This window comes from Acartia tonsa, chromosome 2 (assembly GCF_053477335.1).
Source record: "Acartia tonsa isolate MP-2025a chromosome 2, ASM5347733v1, whole genome shotgun sequence".
Lineage (NCBI taxonomy): Eukaryota > Metazoa > Arthropoda > Copepoda > Calanoida > Acartiidae > Acartia > Acartia tonsa.
The window spans coordinates 3902675-3921119 of NC_137261.1; positions in this window are offsets into that span (position 1 = coordinate 3902675).

The following is an 18445-nucleotide window of genomic DNA, read 5'->3' on the forward strand; positions in this document are numbered from 1 at the left end:
AAGATTATAACCTAATTTCTACACTAATTTAAAAATTTGGTAAGGTTAAATAAATAGTAACTGTCTGTTTGGCGCGAAGCGCCAAAAATTTTTTTTTTGGAGTATTTCTTGATCTTTTTTTTGGAAACTGGGATAGTTTTGCTTTTTGTAGGGTAGGGGGCAAAAAGGGGCATTTTTGTTGAACAGGGGGGGGCAAAATGGGGCATTTTTCCACATTTAGGGGGGGTCAGGGGGGGCGGTGGCTAGGGGGGGGCAGGGGGAGGCGTTTTGGTCGCTAGGGGGGGGGGCGATTGCCCCAAATGCCCCCTTCGGTTCGCACGCCACTGACACTGTGTTGCTTTTGGTCCAATTAAAATATTGAGGATCTAGACTTTCTACATTTATACAAATAATAAACTGAAATTGAAAAGAATAAACCTTTGTTTTGCCAATAGTCAAGTAACATGAACTTTTATTGACAGGAGTTCGTCAATTTTTTTTCAATAAATGTTACGATCTATTGATAAAAGAAAGGTTGAAGTTTACAACACTGGGAAAATTATTTCTAATATTGAAAGCAAAAAAGAAACTGAACAATCTACAAAAATTAAACTTCGACGATTTTTGTGACAATAATGTGCAACTGTAAAAGCGAATGGCAATTCTATAATCAATATAAGAAAACTCGTTTTTGAATGTAAATATATTGCTGTTATCCTATTATAAAATACTAGCGGCTACGCCCCCTAAAAGCCTCTAGGGGCACTTAAGGGTGAAAAGTCGACCTCATCCCATTTTAAATATTAGTGACAAAAGAGTAAAAAAATATGTTTTTGTTGAGGGGGGGGGGGTGAAGACACCCTCCTCAAAAATAGTTTAAAACCTTCCCAGGACCAATAAGAAGCTTTACTGTAAAGGAGAACAATATCGGTTTAGTGGTTAGCGAGATCCTTCGGGACAGACAAAAAAGCTTACTACTTTATATAATAGGATTGATAATGCCGAATTATTAATCTTTTATTAAATGAAAGGATTAAAATTCTTACACAGTATGTAAGTTTTATTAGTAGTTAATTCTCTATGCAGCACTTTATATTCTCCATGTAATGCTAATTGTTATCTTTTTTTATATCAAAAATGATTTATATAATTTTGCTTGAAGAAACCCACTCCAAATCATCAATATTCTGTCACAAAGTTTAAGTGAAATGGACACCAGAACATTAAAGTAAAAGAATAGAGGGAGCATAAGCTATATGTAACTCTGTACACAGGGTGAGGTCCCTGTCCAAATTCTTTATTGGGTCTTTGAAATCTGCTAATAGCGTAGCGTCGGAAATATGAACACAGCCAGGTTCATACAAAGAACAGAAAGCAGTTTGTTAACAGACGAAACGGTTCTTCTCCCCTTAAGCCAGGCAGTTGTCTGGATTATACATCTATACCTATACATTTATTACCTAAACCATCAAATTCATAAAAATAATAGTAAAACAAGGATGACAAAATGAATAAAAATGATGCTTAGACATACAAACAACAAGTCAAACCTATCCAAAAATGTAAGATGAATTTAACATTGATCATTACGATAGGGTAAAAAATATTAACTTCTATTGCCACACCCTTACTTTGTATTGGTTATTAGTAAATATATACAAGTATAACATCTGCTTCCCTGACTTACTCATTTTTATCACAAATAAAAGGGATAAAGCTTCGGGAAAAAATATGTCCCATAAATTCGCAGAAGTTAAGATTTTGATTTGATCTGTGTAAAAGGGACAGTTTAGCCTTTTTATGCAGGACTGATTGTTATTAATCTTAGCATTTTTATTTATGATTTAAAACAGTTCATACAGCAAAGCTATCTAAAATAGCAACCCAAAATGTAATGAACAATCGTAATTTTATAATAAAAAGAATTGTCCCTATCAAATCTTGCCTATATGGTATTACCGACCTAGTTAATCAATATTTTTAGAATTCAAAGTGTTGCTTTTTAGTGAGCTTTTTTTTTTTTTTTTTATTCCTCGTCCCTTTACACAATGAAATTATTTTGTATAACAATCAAAGGGAGTCTTTTCTTCATTTACTAATATACTGAGAAATTAGATATGTACCATTTTTTGATTATCGAACAGTTACTTTACTGAGAAAAATGAGCTAATATATTTGAAATACCAAGCTCTTAATTTTAGTGCAAACTATTTAAGGTTTATCTTTACGGCTAATTTTGTGTTTTTGTATTGGCTAAAGGTATATACCACATGTTTCTGCTTATAGAGGTGGCTTTAACTTAGTCCTTTTATGTTCGAAAGGTCTCATAAAGTCCATAAAGAAAATGCATGCATGCAAAGTCAAAATAAGATAGAAATAACTTTTTCTAATTTTTTTCCAATTGTTACTCTTTTTGTTACAGTAAATAGTCTAATGTAGCCCCCCAAAAAACTAGGGAAGTCTACTTATTATAATCCATTATGTAGATATGAGATAGGCTAATAAACCAATAATTGGCTCAATACTTTTTGTGGTAAAGCCGCTCTACAGTTTTCTTTTATTTTTCCCTGTTAGTAGTTCTATCTAATATTTGGCATTTGATAGTAGTTCATAAAAACCTGCTGGTCAGAATTTTTTTTTTAGGTTTATAATTCAACTTTTTAAATGTATCTTAAGAAAACAGAGATTTTCTAAATTGTTGTCTGAATGTAAAAATCCACAGGAAAATCAACAATTTTAAGTTATTTCAACATTGCCAAAAAAATTTAGTTGGACTGGTTTCTCTTTTTATTTTATTTATCTTCAGCTGAGCCATAATTCAAAAATTGGTTGTGAAGCCCCTGTATAAATATTATAGAATTGCTATTTGATTTACAGAAAGGCATTCTAAAGTATTTTGTCTACATTGCCTAAATTTGCAGTTAGGAAAAGTATGAATCTGTTATAAATATGTATATATATATTTGTAAATAATAAATGCAAAGTAACCAATTCTAAATTCTTTTAAAAATTAAATTAAGAATTGGTATAGTCTGGGACCACACCCAACCTAAATACAAGTTGTCAAGTATTTTTTATTTTTTAAATGCTGGATGTCTGTCTGTATCAAAAGATCTTGATAACCACAGGATCGTATGGGTTCCTTCACAGTGCATGGACACCATGGAAACTGTCCCAATTTTGTATAACTTTTGCGGAACATGTTCCAGTTACGTCATATTTTCTTTCCCGAAAAAGGGAAGACGGAAAGAAAAAAAAGGGAAGGGGAGAAGAAAAAAGAGATGGGAGAAAAGGGGGTTTTCCCCATCTCTTTTGAAGAGATTTTCTTCCCCCCTTCTCTTTTTCGGGAAAGAAAAATATGACGTAACTGGAACATGTTCCGCAAAAGTTATACAAAATTGGGACAGTTTCCATGGTGTCCCCCTCCCCCCTTCACTTTATTTTATTTTTTAAAACTTAAACTTATTATAGTTTAGCGTGTAGACTCGTAGAGGTTAAAATTAGCTCTCCAAGGCTACTATGAATTAACTTTTTTTTCCAACGGACCTACAGAATCTTACTTATTATCTGTTTTTTTAAAGGCTGTATTATTGTATGCATGGCAACGCTGTCAGAATCCTTTAGCAAATACTAATTCTGTTAGATAAGGTTATGTGTATATAATAGTTATTTCTCGTATCGTATTATAAACGGCTTTCCGCGGATATAGAATGTACAATTATAAGATTAAAACTAGTTTTTTTTAGCCCCTAGGTGCCGGAGGCACCGGCTAAAAAAACTGGTTTTAATCTTATGATTGTACATTTCTATATTCGTAGAAAACTGGATATAATACGATGCTAGACATAGTTTTTTCGTATGGATGAGAACCGGTTCCTATCCACCGGAATCGAATGAATACGAGAAATGCAATTCTGAGTTGTATATTTCTATTCCAATGGACAAGAACAAAATTATCCAAAACCAAGAAAAACAGTAGGTTTTTTGTCTTAAGCTTAAGATTTCTTTAACTATTGAGCCGATTGAGTTTTCCATTTTAAGGCAGTTTCTTATTGGTTCCTGGATGGTTTTAAGCTATTTACTTCTTACATATGCATATAAATAAACCAGATATATTACATTACAAGGCCAGGCGTCCTATAGACAACAAAACCCTGTGTTAAAGCACCTTTGTCTTTAAGTCCTAACAGCGTTGGATATTGATATTTAGATGAGCCTGTTTATTGGTCATTGCAATATTTCTAATTATATCTAGCCAGACTTAGTTGTAGAAGGACTCGTTTTTTCGGTGTAAAGAACCTTATTTTAAAATTATTAAAACAAAAAACAAGGGTTTAAAAAGTTAACAAGTCAAAGCGGAGCCTAAATGTTAAAAAATGTATCCATACAACACACATAACAATTAAATAGTTCGTGCACATTTACCAAGAGTTGGCACTAATATCTTCTCCTTTTCTAATTTTTGTATATATAACTACTACCGTGCTTATAATATTTTCTTTTTAAAAATAACTCTATTATTAGAAAAACATTTTTGTGATTATTGCAATATTAATCTACTAAAAAAAGTAAAAAAGTAAAAAAATGAAAAAATAAAATGTACAAAAAATAAGACCAGTTAGGGGTCATCGTTGTGCAGAATTTAGTTTGCTTGCAATTTTGGTTGAACTAATATTTGAATACAACACCACCCACACTCATACAGGGACAGGTACAAATATTACCAGATTCAAATAAATTAAATTCTCAATATTTTATCCTATAATTTGAAAGTTCCTAATATTTCAACCGATGTAACTCTGAAGCATAAAAAAATTCTTAAATCATCATGAGACCTTTTCTGTTATGTTTGTGTCAAAAATTTGGAATGTGAAACAGAATACACGTCAAATTTAACCAACGGTGATAATTCTTTGTAAAAAAAAAGAATGCCAAAAGTCAAATTCTTAAGATGTTTATTTCTTAAAATATTAGCATTTATGTAGGTTTGATTATTGTCTAAAACTTTTTTCAGAGAAGCTTCATGTTTTATTTCCTGAAAAAAGGATATTTGTGATGTTTAGTTTTCCTCAAAAGTGACACAAAAGTTATGTAGTTTAGTCTTTCTCTAGAAAACACACAAAACATATAGGCTCTAATATTATATACTTAAAGTATAGTTTTCTTTTACTTAATTCGCAGATTTTTGAATATGAGTAAAACTATTGATTTAATTTGTTGTTTGTTATGTTCCAAATATGCAAATATTCACCACTGACTGGTAATAAAACACAGACAGTAGAGTTGTGACTGTAACAGAGACATGTTTACAAAACCCAAGTACTTCATCGAAGTATTTGAGGAAATTGATTACACCACGTCAAACTAGTGATGTTAATAAAAACTAATATATCCTAAAATCTTAAAACATGTGAGATTGTCGTCTAACAAAATTAATTAGGTCCCGCCTCATGATGCAATCAAGTTTAATACCTTTATGTTTCTTTTAATTCTAGGTAATTGGTTTTGATAATTATTATCCTTCTTCCTGGTAATGCTGTCATTATGATAAACATACTCTCGTCCTCATATCTTTCTGCCTCATTGTGTACCTTCTCTACAGGGTTACACAAACAAATTGTGCCATTTACAAAGGAATTTGGCAATAGTGGTTTACAGAATAATTTCAATATATTTATTTGTTTTAGGAACTTAACCTCTCAAAAACTTGTCATGGTCTAACATGAATTTCCCCTTTAAAGAAGCACCCATTAAGTCCAACGTTTAACCAAATCACCAAAATCCTCAGAAACAGAATTCTACTACGTTTATGTAATGATGTTTCAATATTCTAGCGTGTTATAGGATACAAAATCATCATACTTATTCTTTAAATCGTTTCTACTAATCTGTGTGATGAGATAGATTTACATAATATCTCTTTACAGTAAAAAAGGAGTAAATTTTGGTACACCCTGTGCCAACCATTGGACTAATTTCCATCTGGGGGAAGTTGACTAATTGGTAAAAGAGTAAATGAGGCGACCAGACTGCGCAAATATATGTACACATACAATAAAGAGAGGAGGGATGGGGGGGGGGGGGGTTGTGGTTGCACTATTTTATTTTCAGGTCCCTATTAATGGCATCTTTGAAATAAATTAATAATTAGATTTTTCACAATATGTTTAAATCCTTTAAAACTAAAAAATCTGATGAGATAACTATTAGATATATTGATTGAAAGATTAACTTGCAGAAATTCTTTAAAAATAAGCTTTGTCTTTGAAAAATAAGCAAATTATAATTATGATTTTTATTTTTATTGTAGGTATTATGTTAAGGACCATAAAAAAGATATCTTTGTAAGAAAGTGAAAAAAAGGGATATAGATTGAATAAAAGATAGATAGATAGATCTGATATCATTATGAGCTGTGTGGGGGAAATAGTTGGGACATTTTTGTAATGATTGAATATAACCATATGGCCCCACAGGGATATATGTCTTATGGTACAGGAATATAGGATTGGTCAATAGATATTAGTCATATGTTTTGGTAATATATCTTTGGTAAATTTTTGGGTGATTATAAAACAGATTTATCAAAGATTACCAGAAAATGATAAAAATAACACTTTTATATAAAAGGTTTGTTAATACAAAAAATAGCAAAAAATTGTATCATATATATTTAAAATTTAGTTTTAATATATTTCAACCGTACCTTTTTTCCCAGATTCTGAGTAAAAATCAACTTACATAATAATATATTTCGAAGTCTTTTTGTACTAGTACAAAACATTATTTATTCTTAATATTTTTGAAAGATTTTCTGACAGGTAAATATTGAAGAGTAGCTTTGAAACCCGATCAACTTATATTATTTTTAATATATTTTACACTCTAGTACTATTAAGTTTATGGGCATTGTCAATAAGAAATTAACAAGTTAATAGAATTAGCAACATTTTTGTTTTATATCAGTCTTACAGCGGTCTTGTTTCAATAGATGAACAAAGATAATGGCTAACATTTTGTTCTCCAAAATGAAATAAGTATTACCCCTTGTATAAATAGTGTTTTTTTTTTAGTTTATTAGCAGGGGTACAAATGAACCTAACGAGTGAATTTCATATTTTGATGAAGGAAAGATTTCGTGTTGCAGTGTTGATCACAAGACCTTTTTTTCATTGTGATCCTACTGTGCGAAACTTTATGGATTTATATATCCAGGATTTGATTCACCAAAAATTTAAAGCCTACCATAGAGATTGACTGATACATCCTGTTAAAGAAGCAAGGCTTTTTGTCTAAAGCTTAGGATTTACATAACTACTTAATTGTTTACATCACCCTTTTTTAAGGGAGCTTTACATAGGTCACAGTGTGGTTCTAGGCTATTTTATTTCTAGACATAAGCATTTAGATGTTTTTAGGTCTTTTTTGCTTCCTTTTTTTCTTTCAATACAATTCTCATAGGCTCTAAGAGACACCCACTAGTAATCTTTGATTTAAGAGTAAACATTTTCGTACAAAGAAACCAGCTATGCAGTGTGGGAAAGTAAAGTTTTTTGATACAAAGTTTTTTCTATAGCATGGCTTATAATATAAAATAAAATAATTTAAGGAAGTGCTTTCTAATAATGTTGAATATATATATATATTCTACACTAAAAAGTTCAACCTACTAATATTGAAAAAAAGAATCAAGTAGTAGGTTTTTCTTTATTATTTGATTATTGGGATAAATAAATGAGCATTTGATTTAAACAAATTGTTAGGAGTGTTAATAAAAGATAGAGAGCGAGAAGCTAAGAAAATTAAAATGACAATAAAATGAAAACCTACGATACTTCATTAAGATTAAATCCTTCTTGCTAGTTGGTATAATTTTTTTTCAAGATGACTTTTTGTGATCTTATTTTGTTGTGTACCCAGCTGAGTTTCTTGGCTGTTAAGTTTATCTGGGCCTTGTCTTCTACTAAATATCCCATAAGGTTTAGATTTGGACCCCCTAAATGTTTTTTTATCTACCTTATTGAAATCCCTTCATTAAGCATTTGATCGTCATAATTAATAGCTAGTTCTGCCACAATACATATTTAGGAAAAAGAATGGAGTTTAGGACAAGCTACATCAGTAAATTCCAGCCAATTCGGCTGGAACCGCTGCAATCACCTGAACACCTACAATAAGCAGTCAAAAGGTACTATTTTTCGACTTTTGGTAGCTGCAACGTTCAAATATTTCGACTGTATAATCGGAACCGAAGAAGATACGACCGTTTTAAATCTTCAACAGGCCTTTAAGATGAGTGCCGAAACGTAATAATGATAATGAAACATAGCATAAACAAAGTAAATATAACCTCCTTATTACAAGTAGGTTTGTATACAAGGCCTTATCCAAGTTAGATGGAAACTGCGGCTGCCATTTCTCTCTCCTGCTTGGCTGATTAATTACTTGAATACCTCTTTGATTAACAACTCTCTAAACAATGTGTGCTTGCCTTTATTTGTGTGTGTGTGTGTTTGTGTAATGAAACTCATAGTCAAAAGAATAAGTAAACGACCATAAAACGTGAAACATACTGTTATATTTATGCAAAAATATAAGAATTACATTTAAAATATGAGATTTTTAAGTGTTAATTTTTCCTTGTTTCTTATGTTGTCTCGTCAATATATTTAATTAAATTAATCTATTTTTTAAAGGTAATATTGTTACAACAAGGATGACAACATCTATTAAAGCGAAGCACAGAAATGGTAGGACAAACGTACATGAACATTTGTATAGTGTCAGAACTGAATAGTTAAAATATAAATGTATAGGAGTCGAACCAAAATTGTAAGTAAATTTGTTGAAAAACTACTGGATACAGGATAATGTTTATGAACATACTTACATTTTTAGGACTTGATTATAGAGTTGCTTCGCTTATAACATTATACTTTGTTGTTCCAGGAAATAATATACCAAAAATCAGATCAAGCGGATGGTTAGATAACATGAAAATTTGTTGTTAAAAAAGTAAAAAAAAAATTTAAAATGGACGTACGGACATTCTGGTAATGATTATAGAGTTGCTACGCTTTCTAAATCGTACCTAACTACTAAAGGAATCACCATGCAAAGTTTGAAATTGAAAGGACAATTCTAACATGCCTAAATTAACGAAAAAAGCTATCCGTTACGGACGGACGGACGTACGGACGGACCGAATCTAATTATAGAAAAGCTTCGCTTTAAAAAAATTGATTTACTTAACTCTTTACCGTTAATTGTAATGAAACCACTCAAGTCATAACTTTACACACTTCTTGAAGTGTTAAAAGTTGACTTTACTGGTATGAAAAACTGTCTGTAATGGATTGGTAAATTGACGTGCAGAGCTTGTAATTTTTTTATACAGCCCCCTTAAATTTAAGGAGGCTGTGAATTTTTAAGTTGACATCCCCCTTGGCTGCTGTAGGGGGGTGTAGACCCCTATCAAGGGAGTGTAGAGGGTTGGATACACCCCTTTTCTCTACGCCTCTGTATTGAATTTCCATATCGAAAGTATTGGTCTAAAATGCCAGCGCAAATCCAAGTCCAAGTCCAGAAATTATAGTTATTTCATTACTGTGTCGACTTTAACTGTTCAAATATAAGTCAACTATCAGCTCTCGGTTTAAAAAGTTATAATATTTAATCTGATCTGTATACATTGACTAAATGTCCTCTGAACTTAATATAATGGCCTCAATACCCCAGAGGCTACAAAATCTATCTTCAGGTCATTGTGACATTTGTACAGATGAAGTGGTAGATATATTGGCAGTTTTCCTTATATTGCATCTGGACAGCAGACAAACTAGAATAGGGCGTTTTATATTGTTAAACCTAAGAGATTTTGGTGGACAAGAAGAGGTCTGAGTAAAAATACTTTTTTGTCAATATTAGAGTGATACTTTTTACCTGGATTACTTTAAATAACCTCATGTCAAATAGAGAACTCAACCCTGTTAAGTTGTTAATGAGATCTTAAAGGGCAAACACAAAAACTTTACTACTTTTATAGGGTTGAATTGTATAAAACTCGATTATTCTACTACTTATTTTTCCTTTCACTTGTGAAATGTACATTGTACTTTAAGTGATCCCTTTGGCCATAGAATCTGAATTCTATCAATCATTGAACAAAGTTTTTTGCTGGCCATGGCCTCAGTAATATATTTTATTTATAGATTTAAAAAACCGAATGTTGTACAAATTTTGAGGTGATCTAAAAAGCTATGATAAGCGAGAGTTTAAATATTTTATAAGTAAAGAAATTGCGAACACAGAAGCTATTTAAAGTTTACTGGAGACCTGGAGGATAATAGCCTGCAAGATTATAAACTGTGGGATCATATCTGGAACCTGGAACTGACTTAATTTATATTTTTTATTAATCTGAATTTAAAAATGATAATTTCAAAATCTATTATTAGATTTGTATTTGACTATAAGGTGATGTGTATACTATTTGTTATAATGTTCACAGTAGTGTTTATTCATTTCAGAAAAATTTCATAGTATCGAATAAATTTTACATTATTTTTCTTTTCTTAATTCTGTAGAATCCTGTCTCGTGTCATATAACCAACAAGCCATTTAAAAAATATTTTTTTCATAGTTTTGTTAATATTCATTAAAATGCAAGTAGGGAAGTTCCAAGATTTGATATTAAGATCAAAGGTAAACATTTCCAGAAGAAGCAAAAGAGTTTCTCTAATTTTGTTTGTTTTGTTTTAAAATACCGAATTTAATCATTATTTGTTTAAATACTGTAACACTTTGAGAGGTTGCCTCTAGGTATTGGCAAATGGTTAACTTTATGGTCATTACATTGGTCCTTTAACAACATGTACTGTTTTTTTTTCTAAAATAATCTTTAAATACCCGTAAGTGCATGACTGCACTTATATGAGTGCCTGCGAAGAGCTTTAGCTGTTACCTCAACCAGCCATACGGTTCGCAGAATCCACGCAGCTTAGGCTCAGTCGCTTCACACTTAGTCTAAGCAACCCTCAGATGCAAAATTAGAATTTACGAATTCTTTTTCACACTTCTCATGATGAAATTGGGTATATTTAAGTTGAAAGGCAATTCCTTTTATCTAATATAATTAAGCTGATATATTAAAGACTTAAATTTTTAAAATCTATACTTTTTTTTGTATAATTAGGTAACTTGATTTTAAAATTTTCTTTAAAAATTGTACATTTAAGTGAAGTTGTCTTTAAACCATCCAACAAAGGTGCCCTAAGGTTATGATTTGATAAAAAAAACTGCCCTCCTTCTTCCTCTTTCTTTTTCAAATACTTTTGATACCACTGATTGAATTTATATGTTGATGTTTATTTTTGATTTATTGATTTTAAGTTTTTGTTATAAATATAAAATAATTTATTTTTGTACTCGTAGAAGTCAAATATCATTTCTATTAGTCTTTACATTCTATCTAATATAATTAATACAATATTCGCCACTATAAACTTTAGTTGTTGTTGGTTAAAGTGGAAGTCTGTTTTATTCCGTGAAGTTTTCAATTTTCTTTCTGACACAATTCTATATGATTTTTAATTTTATACCCATTGAAACTATAATAGCTAATGAGGTGTGATCATTCATACAGGGATAGGTTAATTGAAGTTTAATCGTTTAATTTGCCTTTGTAATGTATCAAAATAGCTGCTTAAAAATAATTTTTTTGAACCTCAAAAATATACTTTAAAAAATACTTTTTGTGCTTGAGGATTTTAATTAGGAGAATTTTAAGAAGTTCCTTATTTTATTATTAAAATTAGCGGCTTCGCCTCTAGCTTCTAGGGTCTTTGCCCCAAGAGGTAATACAAAAAGATAAATAAAAATTGGATGTGCCCGTATCCACAGAAAAAAATTGCATGTGCCCGTATCCATAGAAAAAAATTGCATGTGCCCGTATCCATTTCAAAAAAAAATTAGGGGGGAATTTTTTTGTGGGGTTGGGGGTGTCCCACCCCCCAAGAAAATAGCTTAAAACTACCACAGGACCAGTAGTTATATTCCCTGAAGAGTAGAATCTAATCGGTTTAGTGGTTACCGAGATCTTAAGGGACAGAATGACGGACGGACAGATAGACATCATTCTACTTTGTATTATAGATAAATATGCATGTTCTTGCATAGACTGACGGACTAACAAACAGACACTCAAAATGACGGAGAGTTAAGTATACATAGAGTAGCTGCGCTACAAAAAAAAGGTTTAAGCCTTGGGTAAAATCATCTTTATTTTCAAAGTTGACTAGTTTTATGATATATTGATCTAATGAATATAATTTCTATAGTGATATTGAATATAATAGAATTTGATCTATTTAAAGATAAATTGGGTTTAACAGAGAAAAGAGTAGACATCAAATTGTTTAGAATACCAATACTTGTTAGTCTTATTAAATTTTGACTATAGACAAGATGTCACTATTAAAAAATATCAACTGGTAGATTTAGGTTGCTAGTAGCATTTGTTCTTGTTGAACATTATGTTAAAATGGTTCTTACGACAAGAAAAACTCTTGTGTTAATAATACGTCAGTAATGAGCAATAAAGGTGGAAATGAAGAAAAAATATCAGATAAACATGCTTTAAAATGCTTTACATGTACTTTTTTACTAGTTTTGACTATTCTTCAAGTGTAAAATAATCAGTAAGCTATTCTATGTATATTAATATGGTATAAAAAGCTATCAGTGAAAGCATCTAAGCAGAGGGCATTAAGATTAATGTCCTTTGCCTGAATATAGCCACACAGCTAGCTAGCTAGCTCCATATTTAAACTAAACCAAACATGAATTTGATCTATTTCATACCTCTCCCCTCCTAGTTCTTACCACTTTTTTAGCCTATCTTCTTCTTTTAAATAGGGTCCCTAACATTTAAGTTTCTTTTAAATTATCTACTCCTTTGACTATTATTTTCTTGTTTACCAAGTATCTTTTTCTGATTCATAACACCCGTTTGTAGAAAAAAACAAGGATGACAACATCCATAAAAGCGAAGCACTGAAACGGTAGGACAAACGGACATTAACGCTTGTATAGTGTCTGAACTGAATAATCAGAATATAGAAGTATAAGAGTCGAAGGAAAATTATAAGTAAATTTGTTGAAAAACTGCTTGATACAGGATAATGTTTATGGATATACTTACATTTTTAGGACTTGATTATAGAGTTGCTTCGCTTATAATATTGTTCTTTGTTGTTCCAGGAATCAATATACAAAAAATCAGATCAAACGGATAATTAGATCACATAAAAATTTGTTGTTAAAAAGTAAAAAAATCAACATGTTTAAAATGGACGTACGGACATTCTGGTAATGATTATAGAGTTGCTACGCTTTTTAAATCGTACCTAACTACTAAAGGAATCACCATGCAAAATTTGAAATCGATAGGACAATTCTAACATGCCTAAATTAACGAAAAAAGCTATCCGTTACGGACGTACGGACGGACGGACGTACGGACGGACGGACCGACGTACGGACGGACCGACCCTAATTATAGAAAAGCTTCGCTTTTAAAAACATCTACAAACTAGTAAACACATACACACACAATTACACTACCTTAACATTTGAAAAAATTGCTATTGAATATTTACTAAACTAGTAAAGCAATAATATGTTTTCGTCAAAGCTTTTTCATCTATTGGCAATAAGCTACCTATTGACACAATTGATCTTGTTAAATATTCAAACTTTGGTGCTTGTATGATAGGGTATTGTAACAGGCCTCCAAAATATAAATAATTTCGTTGATAAAAAGTTTTGAAATCATTAGAATACAATAGGATTGGATACGCAAATATTTGACACTTAGAAACAAGAAACTATTATACAGCATTACGAAAAAGTATGGATAACACTACGTTCTAAGACCTTGTTATAAAAATATTATCTTAAATTTTCAAAATATCATTTAAATATGTAATTATCTATTATTATAGAAGTCAACTACTCGTTAGCTAGGGTCTGTCCGTCCGTCTGATCTAGTAATCAAAATTGGTTAAAAAGTACATATCTCTTCCGTTCTTTAGCCCACGTTAAAAACACAAATCTACAGACCAGTACGTAGTTACATTACTGTGTTTTGTTTACATTGGGGTGATCTGCGTGAAAAATTCTGGCCGTCTAAAGTCATAATTTCGGTTAACACTTATTACTTTACTAATATTGACGCTTTAATTGATAAAAACTGAAATTATCCAATAATATCTTATTCGTTTATTTATTTAGTAACCTGTAGGTTAAAGATGGTCTCACTCCATAAATTCATTTTAGTTTTTAATAAAAGTTTTTTCATTTGCAATTACCTTCCAAAAGCCTAAACATTCCCTAGACTAATGTCCTGCCGATAACAAGATCTTAGCGGATATATACATACTTACAGACATACTTACAGACATCCTGTTACATTTAATTTTAAGGTACAATCTTCATTGTTGTATATTTTAGTAATAATTCTGTATACTAATAATATGACATTTTAGTTTCTTTACGCGACCCATGACATGCAAATAATAATAAAGAATATTCAATAGTATTAATCATATATATGAGAATACAGGAATAGGTCATTAGAAGAAAATGTTAGGAAATATTTTTGCCCATAATTATGGTATGTCATTACATAAGATTTCGCACAGTTTTAGGAAAAGTTGTTTCGCCCCCCTCATCTCCCACAAATGATCGGCTCAGCTGTTTACATGATATTAGCGGACATACATACATACTGTTATACTATAACTTACTACGCTCCTAGAGGCAACTAAGGGCTTTAGTTACACTTTTTAATCAAAAGGAAATATATTCTTTCAAAATTTAAGAAAAAAAAGGAATTATCCACCAACTTTTACCAAAAATAAAAGAGCCGATTATAATTTTGCCAACCCATTATATTTCATTATATTTAGTTAATGTGTAGAGACACAAACTCGAAGAATATCAATTAACATTTGATAGATGCGAAAATAAAAGACATACTCGTTAGATAAACCTTATAAAACTTAATTTTTTAAATTTTGCCTTGTCATCATATAACTCAATTTAGTCAACATTAAGGAGTTTTCTAGCTCTAATAAGTTATACAAAATAGATAAAAAATATAGTACTATGTAATGTCTTACTCTTTTGTTAAAATAATATCATTTAGGAATTAGGATATATTTTGTTGTAGTCTTGTAATGCATAACTCAATTTTTTAAGATAAATCAATTATGATAACTTTTTTTACAGTACTCTACATAATGTATAATATAACTCTAATATTACAATGATTTTATTCTCTTAAAAATGTTACTAATACTATACTCTATTATGTTTAGCTCTATTGTTGGAATGATATTAATTTCTGATAACTCGCATTGAATTTTGAAACAATTTTCTCAAGATTTAAAGTCACAATCAATTTCATATTACTGAAAGGGTTGTATATACTCATATATAAATGTAGTATATCAAATAAAAATTATTTAAATATAATATTAGTTTGATATAAACCCTTTTAAGTAATTTACTTTATTATGCATCTTTATGAAATAAACAAACAATAGATAAACAATCAAACAAACAGTATTATCAAAGCAACCTTTCTAGTAAAAATATTTAAAATTATATTTACCCCTGCCTAGTGTGTTCAATCAGAATATTTATTGGCCTTACCTAACACCATGGTCGACAGTTTTTGATCAATTGGGTGTGATATCGTACGAATTAAGAATGTGTTTCGAGCCAGGGAAATAGGAATGGGTACATAGCCTGTAAGGATATCAAGGGATCAAGGATATGAAGATTTACCTTGACTGACACCTGTATAAACAACTAAAAAAAGCTAGGTATTTATGTTTAGTAAGATCTCAAAAACCACTGAACCGATAGGTCAAAGGAATGTTGCAATGATCCCCTTACTATCTTTTTTTTCTGTACAATTCAAGAATAAACATTGAAAAGTGTTGGAGCCACAGTTCTATTTACAACACTTTTTTATTACTTCATGACAAACTAAAGCTTTGAATCCTGGCCTTATATCTAAACAATCCATATTTTAGTTTATTTATCGACCCTTAAATCCTTGCAACTTTGCTGAAATATAATAGAATTATGATAATTTCTACCACACACATTTTATCTTATCTGGGAGAATTTTAAACCTAAAATCAGAAATAAATTCCACTTCATTCTAAAGTAACATTTTTGTTGATGCTCAAGTAGTGCTGTGCATCTAAAAAAGACTAACAATAATATAGGCTAAAATAGAACATTTAACTTTTGTACAGTACAGCAGTGACAGGATTCCTTAAAGTAAGGGAGCAAGATTTGGTTAGCTTTATAAAATTTTATTATTTTCAGTGTTGACTTCAAGAAAAAGACTGTGTAAGTAAAGGACTCAATATTTACCACAAAAATTGGTAGAAATTATTCAGTATGCAATATATCAAAGAATTAAAAAATCAAGTTCAATCTTTAAAAAATGTTTTAAACCTATTTGTAAACAGGGTAAATATTTAAATAGTTAGGTAAATTACTGAACAGTGTCAGGCCAACATCAACTCTCTTTCTTCTTTGAATCAGAATTGGTTTGCCCTTCAATTCAAGAAGCGGAGTTATTCAAAAATTGTCTTTATCCATATGTAAGGTAGAATGTCTTTTAATATTTCAGAAGAAGATCTATATTAATTTTAATCTGTCCCAGTTTTCTTTTTGTTAGTTTTGTTGTTTAAGGAACTCCTATAAATTTCCTTGTTCACTTGTTTATGAATGTTGTCATCCTTGTATGTCTACATTTAAACAATTCAGTATCTAAATCTAAAGTACGTAATTAGCTGTTGGGCATTGAATTTAAATTTGGGAATTACAATTTGATCTAAATTTGGCAATTACAATTAACATTGAACTTTTAATGAACGTACATGTTTTATGGTGTTATTGGAATTAAACCAGCAGTATTAAAAGAAGATAGAATAAAGAAAATAAGGTTACTACATCTAAATTTTATATTCAAGTTTTTAATTTACATAACATTTAACAATATTGAATCTAAATTTGCTGACACTTAAAATAAGACAACGCCAAAATTTATAATTTGTTAAAATTAGACCACTATGGAGCAGCTATTCATAAAATTGTTGATCCCACACACATATCAAACCAAATAATTGGCTATTTCAAAAGTTATTTTGTAATACTGCAATCATAATAATTATAAGCATAAACAGCAATAAAATATATTGTGATTTATAACAGATAACAATCGTAGAAACCACTGGATAACAACCAATTAAAATTGTATTCCATCCAATGATTGAAATTTGATCACACACAAAAACTGCCAATTTCTTCAATTTCCAACAAAACAACCAAAAATGACAAATAGCACATTATATTGCATACTATAACCTATTTTTATATTTTTTTTCTTTCCCAGGATATTTTTAGTCCCAGGAATTGGGTGATCCAAGGTAAAATACCAGTTAACAATGTCACTTTAAAAAAAATTAAGAGATAAAGAGAAAGATAACAGTACCTAAATAAATCTTTAGCGGTTTCCCTCATATTGCATCCAAAACATAAATATAGATATACATAACTTTTTATGCTTACTTTAGGTAAGGTTGAGTATAGATTCTAAAAGCACTGCAAGGTTAGGAGCCATTGATTTAATTTTAAATTTTTACTTCACATAATATGCAACTTATTTTTCATTGTATAAGAATTAATTGGTTTTTATGATTGAACAGCCAATTTTAACCCTTTTATCTGTTGTATACATTCATAACTTTCAAGTACAAGCTACAGAAGAATGGTGATCACATACGAAGCTTTTAATTTGTCACTAATACAATTTTAAGCAAAGCGAGTGAAAAAGCACTCCAGTGAGTCTAAAGGATATATGTTAACTTTAAATAAAAGTAACTGGATTTCTATGTGTGTGCGCCTGTAGCTTAAGGTAACCACCGTCGTATTGGAGCTTCTCAGAGACCCAGGGAAGGTTTACAACTATTTATAGGGGTAGGATACCTTCACACACACACACACACACACACACACCCCCCTACTTATTTTGACAAAATCTATTTCTACTCTTTTTAGATTATTTGTTTACCAATTTTTCGTTATTAGCTGTATCTCTAACTTTAAGGAAATTTCTACTCTTTGAAAACTAATCTTTGATGAGAAAATCCCCAAGAAATAATATAGAGGCAAATTATTAAACACTTATAACAAGAGGTTTGAGATTATGATCAGGGAGGGAGTGGACATTAGGCTATTTTTACACTAGTCCTCAAAGTTTTATAATAACGTTTTCTTATTCATGGCTTAACAACTTTTAGGACTTTTATTGAATTTTGATGGTTGGTTCAATAAGTTGAGTGTCCAAACGTTTCAAGCACGAAATCTACAGAAGGGGTAA